At 37.3% G+C, this 18,991-nt stretch overlaps 1 protein-coding gene across 9 annotated transcripts in view; it reads left to right on the plus strand.

Annotated features, from left to right (window-relative positions):
* LOC118386372 (NEDD8-conjugating enzyme UBE2F-like) overlaps nucleotides 1-18,991 on the plus strand; it is a 214,716-nt gene that overhangs the window by 16,586 nt on the left and 179,139 nt on the right. The gene's annotated exons all lie outside the window — the stretch shown is intronic.

Below are 18,991 nucleotides of genomic sequence, written 5' to 3' on the forward strand. Positions count from 1 at the left end.
CAGGTGTTGTTGGAAAAACCCACCGGTTCTCCCGGCTGGAATTAAAATTCCAAGAATAGCGGGAACATTATGCATTTAGAGATGTGGTGTATTAGTTAAGGAGACACCTCTTCTCACTCTTTTTCTGCACTGCTGTCAGCCAGTTAGTCTTTTAAAATGAGACCCTTTTATGTGTGTGTGTGTGTGTGTGTGTGTGTGTGTGTGTGTGTGTGTGTGTGTGTGTGTGTGTGTGTGTGTGTGTGTGTGTGTGTGATGACCAGTAGAGGAGCAAAGAGGTGAGTGTCCATCTGGTAGTCTCAGCCGCGGAATTATTAAAGGACACACAGGGAGAGAGAGGGTTAACTCATTCACCTCAGTACAGCTGTCCCACACACACAGTCCCTACTGTGTTTCTCTTCTCAGAAACTAGGCTTGTATTCCTGATTTCAACATGAGTCATTCATTGATCGATCATTTTTCTATCCTTAGCTATAATGATCATCTTCATCAGCTTAATGTAAGCAATAATGATCATGATCTTTCCCACTCTTGTCCTCCCTCCTCTAACAGTGTAGCTGTCTCTTCTCTCAGGCCGTGGGTGGCTGTCTTCCCCGCCTTTTCTGTGAGTTTATGTCAATCACTCAGGAAGACGCAGGCAGGCGGTAGTCGCTGGACTGGAAACTGCAGTTTGAAGGATGTTTATAGTGATAAAACTACAGGGAAGCAGCCGTAGTGATATGTAGCCTTCTGTCACTGGGAAGGGGAATGCTTGGGAACTTAGAAATGCACTGGTATGAATATGAGATGGTGCAAAATCAGAGGTTAAATGTTTATTTAGCAGCCCACACAAGTATTTATTTTCAGCGTTGACCTGCACACTGAGGGACTTTAACTGGAATCAAACTTTATACAAACTCTGTAAACTAAATAGAAAAGCTTTTTGAGCAGACGGGCCTAATTTTTTAAGTTTAACCTAACAGAAAACACACGTAAACCACGTCTGTGGTTCCAACAGAGAAATGAACGTGTTATAGGGTGCGTTCGGAAAGGTTTCAGACCCTTGAATTTTTCAACATTTTGTTACGTTACATCTTTATGCTAAAATGTATTAAATAATACATTTTCCTCATCATTCTACACACAATAATAAGGATGACAAATGACAAAACCAAAACAAGGACATTTAGAGACTTGTCCCGAAGACACTCCTGCGTTGTCTTGGCTGTGTGCTTAGGGTCGTTGTCCTGTTGGAAAGTGGACCTTCGCCCCAGTCTGAGGTCCTGAGTGCTCTGGAGCAGGTTTTCATCAAGAATCTCTCTGTACTTTGCTCCGTTCATCTTTGCCTCGATCTTAACTAGTCTCCCAGTCCCGCTGAAAAACATCCCCACAGCATGATGCTACCACCACCATGCTTCACCATAGGGATGGTGCCAGGTTTCCTCCAGATGTAACGCTCGGCACTCAGGCCAAAGAGTTCAATCTTGGTTTCATCAGACCAGAGAATCTCGTTTCTCATGGTATGTGAGTCTTCAGGTGCCTTTTGCCAAACTCCAAGCTGGCTGTCATGTACCATTTACGGAGGAGTGTCTTCCGTCTGGCCACTCTACCATAAAGGCCTGATTGGTGGAGTGCTGCATAGATTGTTTTCCTTCTGGAAGGTTCTTCCATCTCCACAGAGGAACACTAGAGCTTTATCAGAGTGACCATCGGGTTCTTGGTCACCTCCCTGACCAAGGCCCTTCTCCCCTTTTTGCTCAGTTTGGCTGGGCGGCCAACTCTAGGAAGAGACTTAGTGGTTCCAAACTTCTTCCATTTCAGAATGATGGAGGTCGCTGTGTTCTTTGGGACTTTCAGTGCTGCAGAAATGTTTTTTGTACCCTTCCCCAGATCTGTGCCTCGACACAATCCTTTCTCGGAGCTCTACGGACAATTCCTTAGACCTCATGGTTTGGTTTTTGCTCTGACATGCACTGTCAACTGTGGGACCTTTTATATAGACAGGTGTGTGCCTTTCCAAATCACCTCCAATCAATTGAATTGACCACAGGTGGCCTCCAATCGAGTTGTAGAAACATTGGAAAGATGATCAATGGAAACAGAATGCACCTGAGCTCAATTTCGTGTATCGTAGCAAAGGGTCTGAATATTTACATAAATACGTTTTTATTTTTAAATGTTATACATTTGCAAACATTTCTAATGCTTTGTCATTATGGGGTTTTATGTGTAGATTGATGTGGAATAAGGCTGTAAATGTTATAAAAAGTGTAAAAAGTCAAGGGTGTCGGAATACTTTCCCAATGCACTGTATTACTGTAGGTCCAAGATGGAGGAATATTCTATAAAATGACAATTTCAGCAGAAGAAGAAGCGTTGTGAGATGAGGAAGGAAGCATCTGCTAAGACAGCCTTATTGAACGATGCTGTGCTGCTTTTCCCACTAAAAGGGCAGCTAGAGAGGAAGGACATGTATAGATCACCCCCTTCTCATATGTGTTAGCGTGTATGGGTACATGATGGGTGGGGGTAGATGGCTGTAATTGCATTCACCTGCAGTGTGTGCTGTGCTATGAGAGTTAATGGTTGGTTTGAGCCAGGGACTGTAATCATGGAGGACTAGCCTTGTATACAGACAGGAAATGAGGCTACGTGGCAGGAAGCAGTATTGGAGTGTCGCAGAACCCATTAGTATCCGATTAATAGAATGACCAATTTTTGGGTGTGTTTGTGGTTCTACAATTTATGGTTCTACATGATACTACCTTGGTATTACCTTTCACAGTAATCTATAGGTTAGCCTCAGCCTTAGCAATATAGGCAATGTCACTTACTTGAATGGCTGATTTGTTACAACCCTCATTCATGCTTTTGAAGAGGAAGTGACTCAATTTGCTTCACAACATAACACGCAACCCATTCCTAAGACCTTTCCTGTCCTGCTGTAAATAAAGGCAGTACTTGAGCTAGCTAACATTGGCATCATGCTAACATTGGCATCATGCTAACATTGGCACCATGCTAACATTGGCACCATGCTAACATTGGCACCATGCTAACATTGGTACCATGCTAACATTGGTACCATGCTAACATTGTGTCTCTACAGAATGAACCCTACTCACTCCGTCCCCTGTGTCCTTACAACCCTGTCTGTCTGTGTCTCTACAGAATGAACCCTACTCACCAGTCAACCCCTATCCCCTACTCTCAGCAAGACTTAGTGGAACCACACACTGTGCTCGGGCCCTACTCACCCCATTTTGCCTGCGTTTTACAGCACTATGTCTCAGGATCTCCCTATAGAACTAGAACACCGACAGCTTGGGTTCACTTGGTACTTTTGTTCTGCTTTATTTGTGGCCATTATAAAGTCAGAAACTTTCCCTGGTTGGATATGGAGTCTTTAACAGAGAACAGCAAGGCTTGTTTATAAAGGAGAGTAGCTTTAAACAATTGGAACAACATGCCGGGAATGCCTGGACTAAATTGGCCCAGTCCACTTTGGTTTTCTGATATGTGACCATGGTGAAGTTGAGCTCTGGGTGTTCATAATGTATCAGAGTAGGAGCTCTAGGATCGAATTCTAATGAATCGGTCAGCTCAGGTATTGAGGAACGTAGAGAGTGAAGAGTTATCTGTAGATAAGGAAATGTTATTTTAATGATGTCTTAACAGGGAGGGGAATGATAGGCTGGCTGTCTGTTTTCTGGACTGTATTCAGTTCAGGATCCACAGTCTCAGTGCAGGGAGGCTGGGAAACAAGTTGTTGATGCATTTGATTTAGGCCTAATGACTGGCATTTCGCCTTGTAGCAAAGACCACAGGTGAGAGAGGACGAGAGCCAACTGTTTCACAAATTAGATTTTCAAACATGGCGCTCATGCCAGATTTTCTCTACTACCTACTGCTGTCCACATTGTGACCTGAGTATCTATTTCTGTAATGAGAAACCACAAAGCCAACGAGCTGCAAGACAAACTCTCTGCATGGTCCAAAACAACAACACGTCCTTTCAAGTAAACCGGCATGTTTAAGGAGATACATTATTTGCATTGACTGTTTAGTAGCATCTGTTCATCTATAGATGCCACCTCCATGCTGAATGAACTCGCTACTGTATAGTTGCAACAAAAAGTTAACATTTTTAAAGCACATTTAGGCTACACAACCACAATTTGACTATCTGCTTTGTAATGATAATATTAAACTACTTATCATTGCAATATTGTATATCTACAATATTGTATATCACCTGAGGCTGTGTAGATAGTTCCTCCAGAATGATCATTCAGTAGTCCACAAGAAAATGACTTTACTAAGTATCAGTCATTTCCTCTCAACAGCTGTTGCTGTATGCAATATCTTGTTGTGTGTCAGCCTGTTTTTAATCCGGAAGTATAATTATTTTTTATTTTTATTTCACCTTTATTTAACCAGGTAGGCTAGTTGAGAACAAGTTCTCATTTACAACTGCGACCTGGCCAAGATAAAGCATAGCAGTGTGAACAGACAACACAGAGTTAGACATGGAGTAAACAATAAACAAGTTAATAGCACAGTAGAAGAAGAAAAAAGAGTCTATATACATTGTGTGCAAAAGGCATGAGGAGGTAGACGAATAATTACAATTTAGCAGATTAACACTGGAGTGATAAATGATCAGATGGTCATCTGCAGGTAGAGATACAGGTGTGCAAAATACAGTTCATTCGGAAAGTATTCAGACCCCTTGACTTTTCCCACATTTTGTAACGTTACAGCCTTATTCCACTGTATGATTGCCCTGGATAGTTAACAAAGTCTTGTCCCTGGCCTGACACCTAATGGAAAACACTGATAAAGATTGATAAGCCTGGTGCTCAGCGTTACCAATTCATCCTCTTTTACGGTTAACCAATAATAGTGCTGAGTGATTAGTGATTTTTGAGGTTGTTTTCTTTTTTCTTCTTTTTTAAAAAACATTTTAAATGCATAATGTGGGTTGAATGCTGTAACACAGAATAAAACAATTAAGTCACATGATGGTAGTGACCACGTATTACTGCTTATCACTTATTAACCATTTTGTTCACTTTACTTTAGGAGAGACCAACTTTATTAACCATTTTGTTCACTTTACTTTAGGAGAGACCAACTTTATTAACCATTTTGTTCACTTTACTTTAGGAGAGACCAACTTTATTAACCATTTTGTTCACTTTACTTTAACTTTATTAACCATTTTGTTCACTTTACTTTAGGAGAGACTTTATTAACCAACTTTTATCTTTATTAACCATTTTGTTCACTTTACTTTGTAACCATTTTGTTCACTTTACTTTAGGAGAGACCAACTTTATTAACCATTTTGTTCACTTTACTTTAGGAGAGACCAACTTTATCAGCAGTTATTGTGAGCCTATTTGCAATGTGTTTACACAGCAGGTAACTTGAAACCACTGATCATGATGATGGGGTGAAACTCCTAGATAACAGTTGTTATTGTCTGTTCCATATGAAACTCCTAGATAACAGTTGTTATTGTCTATTCCATATGAAACTCCTAGATAACAGTTGTTATTGTCTGTTCCATATGAAACTCCTAGACAACAGTTGTGATTGTCTATTCCATATGAAACTCCTAGATAACAGTTGTTATTGTCTATTCCATATGAAACTCCTAGATAACAGTTGTTATTGTCTATTCCATATGAAACTCCTAGATAACAGTTGTTATTGTCTATTCCATATGAAACTCCTAGATAACAGTTGTTATTGTCTATTCCATATGAAACTCCTAGATAACAGTTGTTATTGTCTATTCCATATGAAACTCCTAGATAACAGTTGTTATTGTCTATTCCATATGAAACTCCTAGATAACAGTTGTTATTGTCTATTCCATATGAAACTCCTAGACAACAGTTGTTATTGTCTATTCCATATGAAACTCCTAGACAACAGTTGTTATTGTCTATTCCATATGAAACTCCTAGATAACAGTTGTTATTGTCTATTCCATATGAAACTCCTAGATAACAGTTGTGATTGTCTGTTCCATATGAAACTCCTAGATAACAGTTGTTATTGTCTATTCCATATGAAACTCCTAGATAACAGTTGTTATTGTCTATTCCATATGAAACTCCTAGACAACAGTTGTGATTGTCTATTCCATATGAAACTCCTAGACACCAGTTGTGATTGTCTATTCCATATGAAACTCCTAGACAACAGTTGTGATTGTCTATTCCATATGAAACTCCTAGATAACAGTTGTTATTGTCTATTCCATATGAAACTCCTAGATAACAGTTGTTATTGTCTATTCCATATGAAACTCCTAGACAACAGTTGTGATTGTCTATTCCATATGAAACTCCTAGACACCAGTTGTGATTGTCTATTCCATATGAAACTCCTAGATAACAGTTGTTATTGTCTATTCCATATGAAACTCCTAGACAACAGTTGTGATTGTCTATTCCATATGAAACTCCTAGACACCAGTTGTGATTGTCTGTTCCATATTCCTAGATATGAAACATATCCTAGACAACAGTTGTGATTGTCTATTCCATATGAAACTCCTAGATAACAGTTGTTATTGTCTATTCCATATGAAACTCCTAGATAACAGTTGTTATTGTCTATTCCATATGAAACTCCTAGACAACAGTTGTGATTGTCTATTCCATATGAAACTCCTAGACAACAGTTGTTGATTGTCTATTCCATATGAAACTCCTAGATAACAGTTGTTATTGTCTATTCCATATGAAACTCCTAGATAACAGTTGTTATTGTCTATTCCATATGAAACTCCTAGATAACAGTTGTTATTGTCTATTCCATATGAAACTCCTAGATAACAGTTGTTATTGTCTATTCCATATGAAACTCCTAGATAACAGTTGTTATTGTCTATTCCATATGAAACTCCTAGATAACAGTTGTTATTGTCTGTTCCATATGAAACTCCTAGATAACAGTTGTTATTGTCTATTCCATATGAAACTCCTAGATAACAGTTGTTGTCTATTCCATATGAAATTGATAACTATTCCATATGAAACTCCTAGATAACAGTTGTGATTGTCTATTCCATATGAAACTCCTAGATAACAGTTGTGATTGTCTATTCCATATGAAACTCCTAGATAACAGTTGTTATTGTCTATTCCATATGAAACTCCTAGATAACAGTTGTGATTGTCTATTCCATATGAAACTCCTAGATAACAGTTGTTATTGTCTATTCCATATGAAACTCCTAGATAACAGTTGTTATTGTCTATTCCATATGAAACTCCTAGATAACAGTTGTTATTGTCTATTCCATATGAAACTCCTAGATAACAGTTGTGATTGTCTATTCCATATGAAACTCCTAGATAACAGTTGTTATTGTCTATTCCATATGAAACTCCTAGATAACAGTTGTTATTGTCTATTCCATATGAAACTCCTAGATAACAGTTGTTATTGTCTATTCCATATGAAACTCCTAGATAACAGTTGTTATTGTCTATTCCATATGAAACTCCTAGATAACAGTTGTGATTGTCTATTCCATATGAAACTCCTAGATAACAGTTGTGATTGTCTATTCCATATGAAACTCCTAGATAACAGTTGTGATTGTCTATTCCATATGAAACTCCTAGATAACAGTTGTTATTGTCTATTCCATATGAAACTCCTAGATAACAGTTGTTATTGTCTATTCCATATGAAACTCCTAGATAACAGTTGTTATTGTCTGTTCCATATGAATCTCCTAGATAACAGTTGTTATTGTCTGTTCCATATGAATCTCCTAGATAACAGTTGTTATTGTCTATTCCATATGAAACTCCTAGATAACAGTTGTTATTGTCTATTCCATATGAAACTCCTAGATAACAGTTGTGATTGTCTATTCCATATGAAACTCCTAGATAACAGTTGTTATTGTCTATTCCATATGAAACTCCTAGATAACAGTTGTTATTGTCTATTCCATATGAAACTCCTAGATAACAGTTGTTATTGTCTATTCCATATGAAACTCCTAGATAACAGTTGTTATTGTCTATTCCATATGAAACTCCTAGATAACAGTTGTGATTGTCTGTTCCATATGAAACTCCTAGATAACAGTTGTGATTGTCTGTTCCATATGAAACTCCTAGATAACAGTTGTGATTGTCTGTTCCATATGAAACTCCTAGATAACAGTTGTGATTGTCTATTCCATATGAAATCCTAGATAAAGTTGTGATTGTCTGTTCCATATGAAACTCCTAGACAACAGTTGTGATTGTCTGTTCCATATGAAACTCCTAGACAACAGTTGTTATTGTCTGTTCCATATGAAACTCCTAGATAACAGTTGTTATTGTCTATTCCATATGAAACTCCTAGATAACAGTTGTGATTGTCTATTCCATATGAAACTCCTAGACACCAGTTGTGATTGTCTATTCCATATGAAACTCCTAGATAACAGTTGTTATTGTCTATTCCATATGAAACTCCTAGACAACAGTTGTTATTGTCTATTCCATATGAAACTCCTAGATAACAGTTGTTATTGTCTATTCCATATGAAACTCCTAGACAACAGTTGTGATTGTCTGTTCCATATGAAACTCCTAGACAACAGTTGTTATTGTCTATTCCATATGAAACTCCTAGACACCAGTTGTGATTGTCTATTCCATATGAAACTCCTAGACAACAGTTGTGATTGTCTATTCCATATGAAACTCCTAGACAACAGTTGTTATTGTCTATTCCATATGAAACTCCTAGACAACAGTTGTTATTGTCTATTCCATTGAAACTCCTAGACAACAGTTGTGATTGTCTGTTCCATATGAAACTCCTAGACAACAGTTGTTATTGTCTGTTCCATATGAAACTCCTAGACACCAGTTGTTATTGTCTGTTCCATATGAAACTCCTAGACACCAGTTGTGATTGTCTGTTCCATATGAAACTCCTAGATAACAGTTGTTATTGTCTATTCCATATGAAACTCCTAGACAACAGTTGTTATTGTCTGTTCCATATGAAACTCCTAGATAACAGTTGTTATTGTCTATTCCATATGAAACTCCTAGATAACAGTTGTTATTGTCTATTCCATATGAAACTCCTAGATAACAGTTGTTATTGTCTGTTCCATATGAAACTCCTAGACACCAGTTGTGATTGTCTGTTCCATATGAAACTCCTAGACACAGTTGTTATTGTCTGTTCCATATGAAACTCCTAGACACCAGTTGTTATTGTCTATTCCATATGAAACTCCTAGACACCAGTTGTTATTGTCTATTCCATATGAAACTCCTAGACAACAGTTGTTATTGTCTATTCCATATGAAACTCCTAGATAACAGTTGTTATTGTCTATTCCATATGAAACTCCTAGATAACAGTTGTTATTGTCTATTCCATATGAAACTCCTAGATAACAGTTGTTATTGTCTATTCCATATGAAACTCCTAGATAACAGTTGTTATTGTCTATTCCATATGAAACTCCTAGACACCAGTTGTGATTGTCTATTCCATATGAAACTCCTAGATAACAGTTGTTATTGTCTATTCCATATGAAACTCCTAGATAACAGTTGTTATTGTCTATTCCATATGAAACTCCTAGATAACAGTTGTGATTGTCTGTTCCATATGAAACTCCTAGATAACAGTTGTTATTGTCTGTTCCATATGAAACTCCTAGACAACAGTTGTTATTGTCTGTTCCATATGAAACTCCTAGACAACAGTTGTTATTGTCTATTCCATTGAAACTCCTAGACAACAGTTGTGATTGTCTGTTCCATATGAAACTCCTAGACAACAGTTGTTATTGTCTGTTCCATATGAAACTCCTAGATAACAGTTGTTATTGTCTATTCCATATGAAACTCCTAGATAACAGTTGTGATTGTCTATTCCATATGAAACTCCTAGACACCAGTTGTGATTGTCTATTCCATATGAAACTCCTAGATAACAGTTGTTATTGTCTATTCCATATGAAACTCCTAGACAACAGTTGTGATTGTCTATTCCATATGAAACTCCTAGACACCAGTTGTTATTGTCTATTCCATATGAAACTCCTAGACAACAGTTGTGATTGTCTATTCCATATGAAACTCCTAGATAACAGTTGTTATTGTCTATTCCATATGAAACTCCTAGATAACAGTTGTTATTGTCTATTCCATATGAAACTCCTAGATAACAGTTGTTATTGTCTATTCCATATGAAACTCCTAGATAACAGTTGTTATTGTCTATTCCATATGAAACTCCTAGATAACAGTTGACAACAGTTGTGATTGTCTATTCCATATGAAACTCCTAGATAACAGTTGTTATTGTCTATTCCATATGAAACTCCTAGATAACAGTTGTTATTGTCTATTCCATATGAAACTCCTAGATAACAGTTGTTATTGTCTATTCCATATGAAACTCCTAGATAACAGTTGTTATTGTCTATTCCATATGAAACTCCTAGATAACAGTTGTTATTGTCTATTCCATATGAAACTCCTAGATAACAGTTGTTATTGTCTATTCCATATGAAACTCCTAGATAACAGTTGTTATTGTCTATTCCATATGAAACTCCTAGATAACAGTTGTGATTGTCTATTCCATATGAAACTCCTAGATAACAGTTGTTATTGTCTATTCCATATGAAACTCCTAGATAACAGTTGTTATTGTCTATTCCATATGAAACTCCTAGACAACAGTTGTGTGATTGTCTGTTCCATATGAAACTCCTAGATAACAGTTGTTATTGTCTATTCCATATGAAACTCCTAGATAACAGTTGTGATTGTCTATTCCATATGAAACTCCTAGATAACAGTTGTTATTGTCTATTCCATATGAAACTCCTAGACAACAGTTGTGATTGTCTATTCCATATGAAACTCCTAGACAACAGTTGTGATTGTCTATTCCATATGAAACTCCTAGATAACAGTTGTTATTGTCTATTCCATATGAAACTCCTAGATAACAGTTGTTATTGTCTATTCCATATGAAACTCCTAGATAACAGTTGTGATTGTCTGTTCCATATGAAACTCCTAGACAACAGTTGTGATTGTCTATTCCATATGAAACTCCTAGACAACAGTTGTGATTGTCTATTCCATATGAAACTCCTAGACAACAGTTGTGATTGTCTATTCCATATGAAACTCCTAGATAACAGTTGTGATTGTCTATTCCATATGAAACTCCTAGATAACAGTTGTTATTGTCTATTCCATATGAAACTCCTAGATAACAGTTGTTATTGTCTATTCCATATGAAACTCCTAGATAACAGTTGTGATTGTCTATTCCATATGAAACTCCTAGATAACAGTTGTTATTGTCTATTCCATATGAAACTCCTAGATAACAGTTGTTATTGTCTATTCCATATGAAACTCCTAGATAACAGTTGTTATTGTCTATTCCATATGAAACTCCTAGATAACAGTTGTTATTGTCTATTCCATATGAAACTCCTAGATAACAGTTGTGATTGTCTATTCCATATGAAACTCCTAGATAACAGTTGTTATTGTCTATTCCATATGAAACTCCTAGACAACAGTTGTTATTGTCTGTTCCATATGAAACTCCTAGACAACAGTTGTGATTGTCTGTTCCATATGAAACTCCTAGACAACAGTTGTTATTGTCTATTCCATATGAAACTCCTAGATAACAGTTGTGATTGTCTATTCCATATGAAACTCCTAGACACCAGTTGTGATTGTCTATTCCATATGAAACTCCTAGATAACAGTTGTGATTGTCTATTCCATATGAAACTCCTAGACAACAGTTGTTATTGTCTATTCCATATGAAACTCCTAGACAACAGTTGTGATTGTCTATTCCATATGAAACTCCTAGACACCAGTTGTGATTGTCTATTCCATATGAAACTCCTAGATAACAGTTGTTATTGTCTATTCCATATGAAACTCCTAGATAACAGTTGTTATTGTCTATTCCATATGAAACTCCTAGACAACAGTTGTTATTGTCTATTCCATATGAAACTCCTAGATAACAGTTGTTATTGTCTATTCCATATGAAACTCCTAGATAACAGTTGTTATTGTCTATTCCATATGAAACTCCTAGACAACAGTTGTGATTGTCTGTTCCATATGAAACTCCTAGACAACAGTTGTGATTGTCTGTTCCATATGAAACTCCTAGACAACAGTTGTGATTGTCTATTCCATATGAAACTCCTAGATAACAGTTGTGATTGTCTATTCCATATGAAACTCCTAGACAACAGTTGTGATTGTCTATTCCATATGAAACTCCTAGATAACAGTTGTGATTGTCTATTCCATATGAAACTCCTAGACAACAGTTGTTATTGTCTATTCCATATGAAACTCCTAGACAACAGTTGTTATTGTCTATTCCATATGAAACTCCTAGACAACAGTTGTGATTGTCTATTCCATATGAAACTCCTAGACACCAGTTGTTATTGTCTATTCCATATGAAACTCCTAGATAACAGTTGTTATTGTCTATTCCATATGAAACTCCTAGATAACAGTTGTTATTGTCTATTCCATATGAAACTCCTAGACACCAGTTGTTATTGTCTGTTCCATATGAAACTCCTAGATAACAGTTGTGATTGTCTATTCCATATGAAACTCCTAGATAACAGTTGTTATTGTCTATTCCATATGAAACTCCTAGATAACAGTTGTTATTGTCTGTTCCATATGAAACTCCTAGACAACAGTTGTTATTGTCTGTTCCATATGAAACTCCTAGATAACAGTTGTGATTGTCTGTTCCATATGAAACTCCTAGATAACAGTTGTGATTGTCTGTTCCATATGAAACTCCTAGATAACAGTTGTGATTGTCTGTTCCATATGAAACTCCTAGATAACAGTTGTGATTGTCTGTTCCATATGAAACTCCTAGACAACAGTTGTTATTGTCTATTCCATATGAAACTCCTAGACAACAGTTGTTATTGTCTATTCCATATGAAACTCCTAGACAACAGTTGTGATTGTCTATTCCATATGAAACTCCTAGACAACAGTTGTGATTGTCTATTCCATATGAAACTCCTAGACAACAGTTGTTATTGTCTATTCCATATGAAACTCCTAGACAACAGTTGTTATTGTCTATTCCATATGAAACTCCTAGACAACAGTTGTTATTATCTATTCCATATGAAACTCCTAGACAACAGTTGTTATTGTCTATTCCATATGAAACTCCTAGACAACAGTTGTTATTGTCTATTCCATATGAAACTCCTAGACAACAGTTGTTATTGTCTATTCCATATGAAACTCCTAGACAACAGTTGTTATTGTCTATTCCATATGAAACTCCTAGATAACAGTTGTTATTGTCTATTCCATATGAAACTCCTAGATAACAGTTGTGATTGTCTATTCCATATGAAACTCCTAGATAACAGTTGTTATTGTCTATTCCATATGAAACTCCTAGATAACAGTTGTTATTGTCTATTCCATATGAAACTCCTAGATAACAGTTGTTATTGTCTATTCCATATGAAACTCCTAGATAACAGTTGTTATTGTCTATTCCATATGAAACTCCTAGATAACAGTTGTTATTGTCTATTCCATATGAAACTCCTAGATAACAGTTGTTATTGTCTATTCCATATGAAACTCCTAGATAACAGTTGTTATTGTCTATTCCATATGAAACTCCTAGATAACAGTTGTTATTGTCTATTCCATATGAAACTCCTAGATAACAGTTGTTATTGTCTATTCCATATGAAACTCCTAGATAACAGTTGTTATTGTCTATTCCATATGAAACTCCTAGATAACAGTTGTTATTGTCTATTCCATATGAAACTCCTAGATAACAGTTGTTATTGTCTATTCCATATGAAACTCCTAGATAACAGTTGTTATTGTCTATTCCATATGAAACTCCTAGATAACAGTTGTTATTGTCTATTCCATATTGTCCATTCCATATTGTCCTTTCCATATTGTCCTTTCCATATTGTCCTTTCCATATTGTCCTTTCCATATTGTCCATTCCATATTGTCCATTCCATATTGTCCATTCCATATTGTCCTTTCTATATTGTCCTTTCCATATTGTCCATTCCATATTGTCCATTCCATATTGTCCATTCCATATTGTCCATTCCATATTGTCCATTCCATATTGTCCATTCCATATTGTCCATTCCATATTGTCCTTTCCATATTGTCCTTTCCATATTGTCCATATTGTCCTTTCCATATTGTCCTTTCCATATTGTCCATATTGTCCATTCCATATTGTCCTTTCCATATTGTCCTTTCCATATTGTCCTTTCCATATTGTCCTTTCCATATTGTCCTTTCCATATTGTCCTTTCCATATTGTCCTTTCCATATTGTCCTTTCCATATTGTCCTTTCCATATTGTCCTTTCCATATTGTCCTTTCCATATTGTCCTTTCCATATTGTCCATTTCATATTGTCCTTTCCATATTGTCCTTTCCATATTGTCCTTTCCATATTGTCCGTATTGTCCTTTCCATATTGTCCATATTGTCATTTCCATATTGTCCTTTCCATATTGTCCATATTGTCCTTTCCATATTGTCCATTTCATATTGTCCTTTCCATATTGTCCATATTGTCCTTTCCATATTGTCCATTTCATATTGTCCTTTCCATATTGTCCATATTGTCCTTTCCATATTGTCCTTTCCATATTGTCCATATTGTCCTTTCCATATTGTCCATATTGTCCTTTCCATATTGTCCATATTGTCCTTTCCATATTGTCCTTTCCATATTGTCCATATTGTCCTTTCCATATTGTCCATATTGTCCTTTCCATATTGTCCATTTCATATTGTCCTTTCCATATTGTCCGTATTGTCCTTTCCATATTGTCCATATTGTCATTTCCATATTGTCCTTTCCATATTGTCCATTCCATATTGTCCATTCCATATTGTCCTTTCCATATTGTCCATATTGTCCATTCCATATTGTCCTTTTCATATTGTCCATATTGTCCTTTTCATATTGTCCATTCCATATTGTCCTTTTCATATTGTCCATTCCATATTGTCCTTTTCATATTGTCCATTCCATATTGTCCTCTCCATATTGTCCATATTGTCCATTCCATATTGTCCATATTGTCCATTCCATATTGTCCTTTTCATATTGTCCATTCCATATTGTCCTTTTCATATTGTCCTTTTCATATTGTCCATTCCATATTGTCCTTTCCATATTGTCCTTTTCATATTGTCCATTCCATATTGTCCTTTCCATATTGTCCTTTCCATATTGTCCTTTCCATATTGTCCTTTCCATATTGTCCTTTCCATATTGTCCTTTCCATATTGTCCATTCCATATTGTCCATATTGTCCTGTCCATATTGTCCTTTCCATATTGTCCTGTCCATATTGTCCTGTCCATATTGTCCTTTCCATATTGTCCTTTCCATATTGTCCTTTCCATATTGTCCTTTCCATATTGTCCTTTCCATATTGTCCATTCCATATTGTCCATTCCATATTGTCCTTTCCATATTGTCCATTTCATATTGTCCATATTGTCCTTTCCATATTGTCCTTTCCATATTGTCCTTTCCATATTGTCCATTCCATATTGTCCTTTCCATATTGTCCTTTCCATATTGTCCATTTTATATTGTCCATATTGTCCTTTCCATATTGTCCATATTGTCCTTTCCATATTGTCCATTCCATATTGTCCTTTCCATATTGTCCTTTCCATATTGTCCTTTCCATATTGTCCTTTCCATATTGTCCTTTCCATATTGTCCATATTGTCCTTTCCATATTGTCCATATTGTCCTCTCCATATTGTCCATATTGTCCTTTCCAAATTGTCCATATTGTCCTTTCCATATTGTCCTTTCCATATTGTCCTTTCCATATTGTCCATATTGTCCATTTCATATTGTCCTTTCCATATTGTCCATATTGTCCTTTCCATATTGTCCATATTGTCCATTTTACTTTGACCTGTCCTGTTTTTAGGATGTGTTATTTACATTTTTATATATATTTTTTGATTGAGTGCCATTTGGGTTAGGCTATTTGATCGGAAAAAGTGTCCGTCTCACTACAGAGAAGGGCCACATACTCTTTCTACCATATGCTACATCTTCTACATGATTTATATTTGATACATTATTTTGTCTGAGACGCAGCAGTCCAGGTTATTGGTTAGAACTTAATACAATGGCAAACGGTCCCTAGCAGACCAACACAATATGACACGTGTTACACAAGATGGAGATTTAAAGAGAAAGTGCGAGAAAAGCAACACTTGGATACATTTGTAAACTATGCTTAGTTTAGCCCTAACTAACGCCCCGAACTGCCACTCTTATGGGTCAGAATTATAATGCATGTATTTATGTGTTGAAGGTCTCCGTTGGGTATCTCTTCGTGGGCCGAGTTCCGCTAAGTGGGATAGGTTTGGCCGACGCCCTGTTCTTTCGATGGCCGCGTCTCCTTCGTTATCGGGTATAAGTCTCTGATTTTCCACGCGATGGCCTTTCTCTTAGTTGTCTGTCTCCTTACACTCGTTCTGTGAGAGTGGTCTGTTTAGGAGGCTAATCAGTCGTGTCGACGCTCCCAGCTTGGGTAGGAGGGCCGTGTAGACAACCGGTGACTTGAAGAGAATAACCGGTTGGTCCTTCTTGAATTCACCTTCTTAGATACAGTACTCAGTCATAGCATTGATTTTTAAGAGGTTCTTTTGTCCTCTTCCTCGTGTTGCGTTCCGGGGTCACGACTAGTGGTAGACCTCAGCTACAGCGCGCAGTCAACTTAGTCTGGTATGTAAATTCTTAACTCACATGTTTTATACCCCAGGGTAGAAAGGGTGTTCCCGGGCGTAGCTAGTTACGAGGCAAGGTATTATAAATTGCTATGATCTCATTTAGACAACTAAAATCAGTCTCATCGTCACCAAAACATTCTCTTTCATCTGGATATTTTCTACACAACATAAAGTATGTAAACATCACATACCCATTATGAAAACTCTTCAAGTTAATGTTTTTGTTTTTAACGTCTTCATAATATTTTTAATAACATAACTTCGACCTTCATTTTCATATTCCATCTATGATTGTTACCACCATTTTGGTTGATGAAATATAATGTCCCAAAATCCATTTATTGCATGTTACAGTTCTGAGCTAGATTTTCCATAAGGCCCAATCACTAAAGGAAAAAGGATTAATCTGCTGCCTTAAGATTTACAATGGAGGTGTCATAACCCCCCCTATCAATCCCTCTATACCTCCCCCCTCTGTGGGGGTGAGAGAGATCTCTGTAGGACCGGGATCCACTGTAACCTGATCCTCACAGGCCAGTCATGACAGCTGGAATAATTGACACTTTTCAGAGCAGAGAACATTCTGAAGTTGTTCCACTTAACAGAGAGAGACACATCTGGCAGCTGTGGTGTGTCCTGGTTGACTAGTACTCTGAGGAACATGGTGGTGTGTCCTCATTGACTAGTACTCTGAGGAGCATGTCGGTGTCTCTCAGACCAGCCCTAAATGGTCCTTTACATTTACATTTAAGTCATTTAGCAGACGCTCTTATCCAGAGCGACGGGAACATTGTGATTAGTACACAGTAGTCACTGACAGAGTAGAGGAAGCACCATAGTGTTGTTATCCCCCAGCCTGTTGCCATTCTCGCAACATTTAGCCTGTCATTCAATATTTACCCGCTGTGTCAAATCGACTGCTGGCGATGAGGGTATTGGCCTAAATCTGTAAGGGAAAGGCAGGAATCCCGCACAAAAGCCAGGATTGGATGGGCTTGTTCCAACCTCTGTGTGATGACTGGTACAATGTTTTTATTTGTTGTTGATTTGAACCTTTATTTAACTAGGCAAATCAGTTAGGAACAAATTCTTATTTACAATGACGGCCTACCCCGGCCAAACTCAGACGACGCTGGGCCAATTGTGCACCGCCCTATGGGACTCCCAATCATGGCCAGATTTGATACAGCCTGGTTTCGAACCAGGGACTGTAGTGACAACTCTAGCACTGAGATACAGTGCCTTAGACCGCAGCGCGGAGTGGAGTGGAGTGTGTAGCTTGGTGTAGACCTAAAGAGTGGTGCTGTACCCAGTCATATCTGTACACATCTAGCAGTTGTTGTTGTGGTGTGAAATGGGTGTGTGGAATTCAGTCTCTCCAAGAATCCTGAGTTGTGTGAGGAAACTTGATCTGTGTGGAGAATGGGGAGAGAAAGTGGTATTACGCCAGATAGAGGTATTAGGGGTGTGTGTGTGTGTGTGCTACACTAGATCAGCTTTCAGCAAGGCTTGAGACTAGAGCAAGTTCCTTCAACCTCCACAGGCTCAGTAGACAGCCTACACAGACTATTGTCCTGATAGTGGGCCAGGGAGGATTAGGGGGCTGATTGCTCACTCAGAGCATCAGATCCCTCTGGTTCTGCTGCATCCCACCCTCTATCTCAGTGAAATAGGTTTGAATGAGCACGGGCAACAGTATCAGGTCTATGGAATACCTGGACATGGAAAAGTTACAACAGTCAATGTTCACAAAGATGATTCAGCTGGTTAACAGCGTTGGTTGGTTTTATTTTAGATCAAGTAAGCCGGTCTCTCTCTGGAGATGTTAATATACTGCAAGGAATCAGACCACTGCATTGTTGGTGAAACGTTTAGAGCATCTCATTCTCACAACATGCTTAGTGTCATTAAAAAATCTCAGGACATTTCTAATCTTTGACTGTATGGCGTATTAAACGGAGGCATCTGGTAGGCTTCTGCTGTTATGTGTCAAGTGCCAGTTAGCCCAGAACAGAGCAGCACAGCTGGCCCTTAAATTTACAGCGAATTACAGTTAGCCCAGAACAGAGCAGCACAGCACAGCGAATTACAGTTAGCCCAGAATAGAGCAGCACAGCTGGCCCTTAAATTTACAGCGAATTACA

This window comes from Oncorhynchus keta, chromosome 7 (assembly GCF_023373465.1).
Source record: "Oncorhynchus keta strain PuntledgeMale-10-30-2019 chromosome 7, Oket_V2, whole genome shotgun sequence".
In the NCBI taxonomy this organism is placed as follows: domain Eukaryota; kingdom Metazoa; phylum Chordata; class Actinopteri; order Salmoniformes; family Salmonidae; genus Oncorhynchus; species Oncorhynchus keta.